This window comes from Mus pahari, chromosome 9, assembly GCF_900095145.1.
Source record: "Mus pahari chromosome 9, PAHARI_EIJ_v1.1, whole genome shotgun sequence".
In the NCBI taxonomy this organism is placed as follows: Eukaryota; Metazoa; Chordata; class Mammalia; order Rodentia; family Muridae; genus Mus; species Mus pahari.
In genome coordinates this window covers 79,320,484-79,330,220 of record NC_034598.1, presented here as the reverse complement: position 1 = coordinate 79,330,220, position 9,737 = coordinate 79,320,484, and the positions used below count along the sequence as shown (strand labels likewise).

The 9,737-nt window shown below is 42.0% G+C and overlaps 1 long non-coding RNA gene across 1 annotated transcript in view; it reads left to right on the top strand.

The window, feature by feature from the left end:
- Window positions 1-9,372, top strand: part of LOC115064701 — a 39,424-nt gene extending 30,052 nt beyond the window's left edge. The window contains exons 2-3 of the long non-coding RNA XR_003844533.1: window positions 6,759-6,863; window positions 9,037-9,372. This is a non-coding gene — a long non-coding RNA (uncharacterized LOC115064701). The remainder of the gene's footprint in view (window positions 1-6,758; window positions 6,864-9,036) is intronic.
- The last annotated feature ends 365 nt before the right edge of the window (window positions 9,373-9,737 follow it).

Below are 9,737 nucleotides of genomic sequence, written 5' to 3'. Positions count from 1 at the left end.
GGCAGGCGGATTTCTGAGTTCGAGGCCAGCCTGGTCTACAGAGTGAGTTCCAGGACAGTCAGGGCTACACAGAAAAACCCTGTCTCGAAAAACAAAACAAAACAAAACAAAACAAAAAAAGACATGTTGAACCAAAACATTTCCTTCTGAAAACTGAGATGATCACACTCCCTGTAAATGCTGCCGCTGACCCACATATATATGGGTGTGTTGGGTGTGAATGCACACCACTGCAACACGCTTGTGGAGGTCAGAGAACAATCTTGTGGGAGTTTATTTTCTCCTTCCATCATGTAGATCCCAGGGATCAAGTACCTAGATCCAGTGAACCATCTCTACAGCCCCTGAGATCATCTTCCCCTGAGACCTTGTGTGCTTAGAGAAGCCTGCTGAAGACCAGAGCAGGGGCTAGCCAGCCACAGTATCCATGTCCACAGGAAGCTACCCTTACTAAAGTTGTTACGGAAAGAACACCATGATCCCAGGCAGCGTCCCCTCAAAGACTCAGGTGCAGAGGTGCCTGACCTTGTGTTCCAACTGGCTTTTACTTTTCAGCTGGAGAAGCACGGCATAGCTCAGTGTTTAACTTATATGCCCAAGGCAGTTCGGTGTTCCCAGGTGTCTCATGGACAGATGTCACACAGTGTTTGATGATTGGAAATCTTCAAAGGACACATTTTCCTTTTGCTTGGGTGAAAACAGGCCGGGAGAGAGAGGATCAGATGGCATAGGGTGAAGACATGGGACACTGAGAACGCAAAGTGAAGTTTTAAATAAGCAGGTATTTTGTCAGTTTTCCTCTCAGGAATGAGGAGTCAATGTTGATACGAAGATGGATGAGGGCAGGTGAGAGGGCTCAGTGGGTAAAGGGTCTTGCTGCTAAGCCTAATGACCTTAGTTCAGTCCCCAGGACTCACATGGTAGAAAGACAGAACAGACTCCAGAAAATTGTTCCGTGATATTTGTATGTGTGTGTGTTCATGCATGCACACGTGAACATGCATAGCAAATACACACTAAATCATATATATGCCTATACATATATATATGAATTACTAATGGTTATAATTTAGATATAAGCCAATTAAACTAAAAATGGATGGATGTTAACAGGAAGAGTGGACACATAAATGAATAAGCATAGTAATGAACATGCATAACTGTTAAAAGGTGAAGTGGTGGACAGGTGGGCTGGACATCCAAAGCCTTTAGTCAGCAGCTTCTTTTCCTTTCAGTTAAAAGCAAGGTCTCCGTTACTCGGTCTGCATCTGTGGTAGCCGTGTGACTCCTTTCCAGTCAATGAAAAGTGGGATGTCTGCTTAATGATTTCCTGTGCTCCCCTCCCCCCACCTCCACAGCCAGCTGACTGATTCAGAATATGGTTGGAGGAGCGGCTGCTTGGAGCTGCTGTAGCCCTGTTGGCAGGGTGAGGGGATCCAGGGTTGACAGGGATGCTGACTGCCCTTAGTCAGTTAGCCAGACACCTAAGCTCTGTGCTTCTCTAGGACGACTGGGAGCCGAGATGTTCTCGTCGTATTGAGCATTCCTAACATCTATCTGTTGCCCTTTCAGGTATATAGAGGGACTCGGGTATTTGGAAGCGTTACTCATTGTTTGTCAAGCAAACACTTAGAAGTAACCTAAATAACCGTTAGCTGAGAACAGATCTAGGTAAGTCATGGTGTTATCTGTTGAGTGGAATACTGTACAGCGCTTAAAAGAAGTCACCTGGCTCTGTCTGTAGCAACACAGACAAATCTCTCATTGACGCCAAGGGAAAGGAACAAGTTAAGGAAAGACATGGTATGTGGCCCTATTCATGCAAGACTGTAAGGCACAGAAATCAGTATTACGCAGAGCATGCCCATATAAATATACACAATGCATACATAGACAACACACAAATATCTCTCTCTCTCTCTCTCTCTCTCTCTCTCTCTCCTGTGTATGTGTGTGTGTGTGTGTGTGTGTGTGTGTGTGTGTGTAAATAACTTTTTCCTCTGGAAAAAGAGAGGAAGATACATATAGGATACAAAGAAGGCACCACACAACATTTAAAAGTCTGGGTGGTGACTAAATGGTTGGTTATTTATTTTCTCTGCATTAAAATCCCTTAATGAAAGAACTGGCAGTGGTGACAAGCACCTGTTGATCCTGGCACCGAGGTTGATGAATCGTGGGTTTGAGGCCAGCCTGAGCTATATAGTGAGTGCTAAGCTAGTTAGTAAAGAATGACCAAATTCTGTAACATGTAGTAATCAGATCACTCAGGAGGAAATGAAAAGACAATTCTGACATCTGCCTATCATCTACCTGTCTGTCTGTCTGTCTGTCTGTCTGTCTGTCTATCTATCTATCTATCTATCTATCCATCCATCCATCCATCTATCTATCATCTGTCTGTCTAATATATCTCTATGGGTCTCACATATCTTATGCTGAAACTAGCCTAGGATGACCCTGAACTTCCAGTCTCCTGCCTCTACTCTCCAAGTGCTGGGATTACAGATCTATATCTCTATACCTGGGGTTTATGCAGCATTAGATATTCAACCCAGGGCTTTGTGCCCACTAGGAAAGCACTCTACCCTCTGGGGCTCAGCCCCAGCCCTCTGACTCATGTGACATAACTACCCTATGCCAACCTCTGTCGGTGCACAGGTCAGTGGTATCAAGTGTAGTGCCATCGTTCGTGATCGTCCCACTACTTTCAGCATACTCTCCCACCCTGCAACACTGCAGATCTGAATTCTTCAAACGACTCCCGACGTTCTCCACCAGGCTCTGGTCCCTTCTGTCCATCTGCCCCCTGTCTCTGAGGCACTGACCCTTGGGACCTCACACAACTGGGATCATAGATTATTTCCTCTTTTGCACCAGGCTGGTTTCAATTCGCACAGTCTTCAGAGGAGAATGTGTCTTTCATTCTATTTCTAGCTGGCTATTTCCAGGCTTTTGTTGTTGTTGTTGTTTATCTACGCATCCCTTGATGGACAATTAGCTCAACTGCATACTTCAGCTATTTTGAATCAGGCTGCTTGAATATGCCTGCATACATATTTGTTCAAGCTCCTGCCGTCAGGAGCATTGAGGCACATACTCCAGAGTGTATTTGCCAGAACATATCATAGTCTTATTTTTTATTTTATTGTTACAAGGACAATAATTTTTATAGTTATGATTTCAGGGTGCACCTAAAGTGAAATGTGTTGTGTTAGCAAGTTCCCGTATGTTTCTTGCCGTTATAGTCCAGTAGCCTGTGGAGTTTGCAAATACAGATTCTAACAGGAGTCTTGTTACCATAGATACAGTGGTGGTGCTTTCAAAGTGGAACTAACCTCTAGGGGCAACGTACCCTTCTAGGATGAGCACAGGGCAATGTACCCCTCTAGGATGAGCATGGGGTAACCTACCCCACTAGGATGAGCACTGGGCAATCTATCCCAGTAGGATAAGCATGGGTCAACTTAACCCACTAGGATGAGCACTATAGAAGAAATCCTGGTGTGGAGGCTGAGGATTGCCTAAGCTCTTGGATTTAAGAAGCACAATTGCGGTGTCACGTGATTATGTAAGTTCAATGGCTAAGGTTTGTCCTGTGACCTTTCCTTAGGGTCAGGTAACAGAGAAGAGAGAAGAGAATAAGAAAAAGTCCCAAATCCTCCCTTGCCAGAAATACATTTATTAAACAAAATGCAAAGACAAAAAGCAAATAAACAAACACCCCCAAAAAAATCAGTCTCTACTTCTAAAAATTATGTATGTAATGCATGTTTCTTGTAATAAAAAAGCAAGTCCATATAGTGAGAAAATTAAAATCATTCGTAAGGCCATGCAACTCCACTCATTTTTTGGTAACTCCTCCCAGCTTACTCACTGTGCATAAGTACATTGAATAACTTCCTGACCATAAGTCAGCTATGTTGCGGATGATTATATTTTGATATTTTCCTCCTTTGCTTAGGCAGATTGTGAATTTGGGTCCGATCTCTATGATGAGACCCTCTTTTGAGACAAGACAGAGCAAAGTAAAACCTAACTACATTATTCATTCTAATTTCTGTTCAGAACAAAAATATATACGTGGTCTTAAAATGAGCAAGCATAGTATTCATTACTATTAGTTTGAAAAAAAATGTACAAAAGGAGTAAAAATGGGAGTTAAAATTATTCTGCCTCCTGTGAACAATCTTTTGTTCTTTCTTTTTGTGGGTGTATGTGTGTCATGTATGTGCACATGTATGAAGGTGCATGTGTGGATGCAGGTGCATACACCTGTGCACTAGGTCAGACACACATGACTACACATAGCTTTGCTCTATGGGTGCTGGTGTCTTAACTCAGATGCTTATACCAGAGCAGCCATTACTTTTATCTGTAATCCACCCAACCAGTGCCTCAGGTCCTCTTTACAGACAGACAGACAGACAGACAGACAGACTCTCTCTCTCTCTCTCTCTCTCTCTCTCTCTCTCTATATATATATATATATATATATATATATATATATATATATCTGCACAAATGCCAGGTTGAGAATCCCTCATCCAAAGACTTGGGACCAGAAATGTTTAAGACTTTGAAAGCTTTTGTTCAGGGATTAATTTTTGAGTAATGTGCCTTTATTTATGAATAATCATAAATCAGAAAATAGTGTATGTATGCTCAAAAAGTAAGAATGAGTGAGCCTTTTTCACATTATTAAATATTCCTTTATAGAATAAAGTTTGAAGTTTCCAAACCGTTTTCAATTTATATTGCCAGTCTCTTTAGCCTCTGCCAGGGAGTCTGGCCCCATACATAGTTCCCGCTAACAGTGCAGGACCCTCTCCTCTCCTGGCTCATCCCAAGCCCCTTCCTGCTTCCTGCTTGCTACCAGCTTATCAGAACCAGGCCAGGTACCTGACACATAGACAGTCAGAGGTTTGGGAGGGGTCCTAGGGAAAAAAAAAAAATCTCTGCTCAAAGAAGGTGGGGTGGATCTGAACGTGGAAGCGAGCGTGGACCCAATGAGTTTATAAGGGGTTCACAGCTTGAAGATTTATAGAGCAACCCCGAAAGGTGGCAGGAGATACGAGCAAGGTGAGCCATGCTGTCCCGAGTGTGCAGAATAGTGTTTGGGGGTAACCACTTGAAATCAGATGCGCAACCGAGCAATAATAATCGTTCCATTTAAATGTTACCTGATGATAATCTTCTAAAACACAATGTCTATATCTGTAGCACATGCACAGCAATATATGTGTTATTGAATTGTTGGGGGAATTTATTTAGATATGTAGGTAAATTTCTTAGCACAGTCTTTGACAGTAGAAGTCGATAAAACAGTTATCAAATAGAGCTATTTATTCTCAAATACTTGATGCTTTTTCTGATGTCCTATGTTGAATCTCTGGCGTATAGAATATGGATTTGTATATATATACACCACAAATAATTGTGTGTTGTGGAGATTTTTATGGCTTGAAATTTCAGTTTTTTCTTTTCATTATTGACTAAGTTCCAGTAAATACATTTTCTTGTCTACCCCTTTCTTTTACCTTGAAAGATAAAGGTGATCCTACTGCAATGTCTTGTTTACTTTTGGGTTTTATAAACTTTGAAGTGTCATAGGCTCCTGAAGGCTTGAAGGGCTGGAAGATGCACTTAAAAAAAAATAAAGACAATTAACTTTGAAATGTCAGATAGCATCTTAGAAGACATTATTCTTCCAGGACCTGAGGTTTCTATCTCCTTCTGTTAGAAAGGAGGCAAGGAGCCATCTAGAACCTTCTTTCTTGCACAGACTGTACTGAGGGCAGCTGGCAGGCTCAGTTTTCGATCACATCCAGTTTCTACCTCTGGCCACACCCTTCCCCTTGATAATTAAGGACTAGGTGGCATTTATAAATAGCGTTGTCTGAGAATATCCTCATATCTCGGCCCCTCTCACCACCAAGCAGGGCCCATAACTGATGTTGCAATTAGAGTACTGATTTAGCTCTGAGAGGCACATTGCAAATGATCCACCAAGGATGATATTTATATCAGCACTGACTGATGAAGACCTTGTCGACTGTACCCCTGGCAGATCATTTGATGGCATGCCCCCGGGGTTAATCTACTTCTCGTTATAGCTTATGATCTGTGATGATGCGTTTTCTGAACCACTCATCTTACCCAGAGGGCCACTGTGTGTAAGTGCTGAGTGTCAAGGACACGCGGGACCCAACCTAGATGAGTCGGTGGGAAAGACTTTCAGGGCATGGTTTGTGCCCAGGAAAAAGGACATGATCTGTGCTGAGGGGCAGTCGTTCTTCTGTGTTACAGATGTCACCCTGTTTTAACATGAGAAGGAGGAAATGAAGATAGACTAACTACTTTATCCCTTCCAGAATCCCAGGGCGATTTGAAATCTTCCCATTTGTTAGCTGTTTGCTACTTCAGGACTGTAACATTCTCAGGACAAACGAGTAATGTAGAATCAGAATCGGAACCCTAGGATTCTTGTAAATTATTTCATTAGGGTCAAAAGCCAGTAGTTGAATATATATATATATATATATATATATATATATATATATATATAACAATATTATATATAATTTAATATTATTTATAATGTTATGTTTTTATATTATAGTATATAATAAATATATATTTATAAATATATAGTAAAATTATTTAATTGTGATGTATATAATATAGAATCATGTAACATTTATATCACAAAATCATACAATAATTATAACTAATAATATGCATGTATATGTTACCAGATCCTTCTGGAAAAGACATTCTGTGTAATCTCCCATGAAGCAGCAGAGCAAACATAACTTGGAGTTAAGGACACAACTACCAAGGATGTCTACATGGGTCAGCAGGTAAATGCAGGCTATGTGCACCTGACAACTTGAGTTCCATTCCCAGAACTCCAGGCAGAAGTAGAGAACTGATTTCTAAAGTTATCCTCTGATGTCCATACCTGTACCCTGGCACACACACACACACACACACACACACACACACACACACACGGACACACACACACATACACACGTGGACACATACATACTCATACACATATATGCACATGCACATATACACACATGCACACTTGCATATATATGCACACATTACACACATGCACACACACATACATGCACATTACATGCACACTCACACACACACATACACACACATATATAGACACACATATACACACATGTGCACACAAACATATACTCATACATACACACACATATACTCATACACACAATGCTTGCACACACACACATTCACGCATACATATGCTCATACACACATGCACACACACATACACATGCTTCCTTTCTTGCTCTCTGCTTGCCTATCCCCAGGACCTCACCTTTTCCTATCTCGGCTGTGTGCTCAGCTAATCATATTAGCTCCTGTTGGAGTTAGAGATGAAGAAAGTACCAGATGCTCCTCCTAGCCTTAAAAAAAGCATGGAATGAGATCTGCACCTTCTGCCCAGCCTCAGAGTGAACCTACCCCAGGCGGAGCTTCTCCCTTAGCATCTTGCGTCACTGTATATGACCCTTACGGTAATTTGTTTCTTTCTTTGCTTGAAACACAGACCCTTTGTACTGAAGACTTTGGGTTGTTATATAGTTAACACTTTGTCTGTCTTTTTCCATAGATGTCTGGCCGGCCTTATGAATGATGTTTCTGTGGCAAGAACCATCTCTGATCTTAGCTCAGAAATGCCAGACGCAGCCCCTGGGAGGAAAAAGAAACAATCGAGAAATCAATATGTGATTTAGGACTCAGATTTGGAATATGCCAAGAATTCCAAAACTCAAAACTGAGCATGGCACGCATACACACACACACACACACACACACACACACACACACACACACGAACACACACCAATTAAAAAGCATACACTGGGTCTGCAAACTGGGTCTGTGGTCCTGTCCACAGACAAGTATGGGGGTGGTAGGGGCTTAGTGTACTCTACTTCTCATTGCTGAATTATTTGCTCCTGAGAGACTCAGGCAGAGGGTTATATATTCACTAGGGACCCGTCTAGGCTCCAGTAAATAATTCCAATACAATGGTCACACAGATGGCTGTGGTTAAATCTAATGGGTCAGAAAACCAAGCCCAAAGTCATGAATCTGGGAGTCTGGCAGTGTTAGTGAGGGGTGGGTGGGGCAGTGTTAATAGCAGTGGAGTGAGATGTGGTGGTTTGAATGCTTGGCCCAAGGAGTGGCACTATTAGGAGGTGTGGCCTTGCTGGAGTGGGTGTGGCCTTGCTGGAGGAAGTGTGTCCCTGTGGGTGTGGGCTTTGAGAGCTTCGTCCTAGCTGCCTGAGAACACTGGATGACCCTTCCAGAGAACCAGGTTCAATTTCCAGCACCCACCTGAGCCATCTCTCCAGCGCTATAACCACATGTCTGTAGAGTGACAGAGCATACCTTGGCCCATGTGAGTTCCACTGTCTGGTACAGTCCCCACACCACAATTTGGTAGAGGACACAGATGGTGACTATTTTAAAACTCTGTCTTATCAACTGTGTCGTACTTTAAAAAAATTACGCATTTGCTGTTTAATTTGAGAAAAATCTTTGTCCTAAGATATACCATATCCTTTAAAAAACATTTTACTTCTGGGTGTGGCGGTGCACACCTTTAATCCCAGTACTCGGGAGGCAGAGGCAGGAACATCTCTGTGAGTTGGAGGCCAGCTTGGTCTACAAATTGTTCCAGGACAGAAAGGCTGTTATCCAGAAAAACCCTGTCTCAAAAAACAAAACAAGAATTAGTTTTGACCTTCTTTTTGAAATCTGTAATTGACCTGGCATCAATTTTGGCGTTTGAGGCAAAGCTAGGTTTATATTTCTCTTCAGTTGATGTTCTGGAATTCATGATGCTAGTTTGGGGTAAAGGTTTTGTTATTTTATTTCTGAGATAAATTCCCTCCATCTGGAGGTTCATGTTGTTCAAACTCTGGGGAAATTGCTTGGGTTTTTGACTTGCTTATTAACAAGCTCTGTATTCTCTTTCAGAAACTCTGTTGTGGTTTGACCATGACATGTTCCCAACAGGCTCCCGTGTTGGTCCTAGCTGATATCACTGTCTGGAGAGGACCTGGAAACCTCAGGAGGTGGGGCATAGTTAGTGATGGGGCTCTGAAGGCTCTGCCTGGTCCCTTCTCATCTTTACTCTGTCTTCCCACCTGGTCTCGCTGCCCTGGTGTTCTGCCTACAAGCACGGGACCAGCAACCTGGACAGAACACTGAGTCTCTGAGCAGAGTAAAGCCTTCATCCTGACTTCCTGTCAGGTATTTGAGTAGAGTCATGATAAAATGAAACAACACAGAACAAAGACACTTGAAATCCTGACTGATCCTTTTTGTTCATATAATCTAGTTTTGTTTTGGGCTTTGAGACGGAACCTTGCTAGGTTACAAAGCTAGTCTTGAACTCCTGGGCTCAAGGGACTCTCCTGCCCAAGTTTCCTGAGTAGGTAGACTATAGGTACATGCGACTGTCCCTGACTGATACTCTCCATCTGCCTTAGTTAGGGTTTCCATTGCTGTGAGGAGACACCATGACCAAGGCAACTCTTTTTTTTTTTTTTTTTTTTTTTTAGTTTTGCATATAAAACAAGTATGTTTCTTCCTGCTCTATTAGAGGCATTGTAGAGTTTTCTTTTTTTTTTAATTTTTTTTATTATTATTTTCTTTATTTACATTTCAAATGCTAT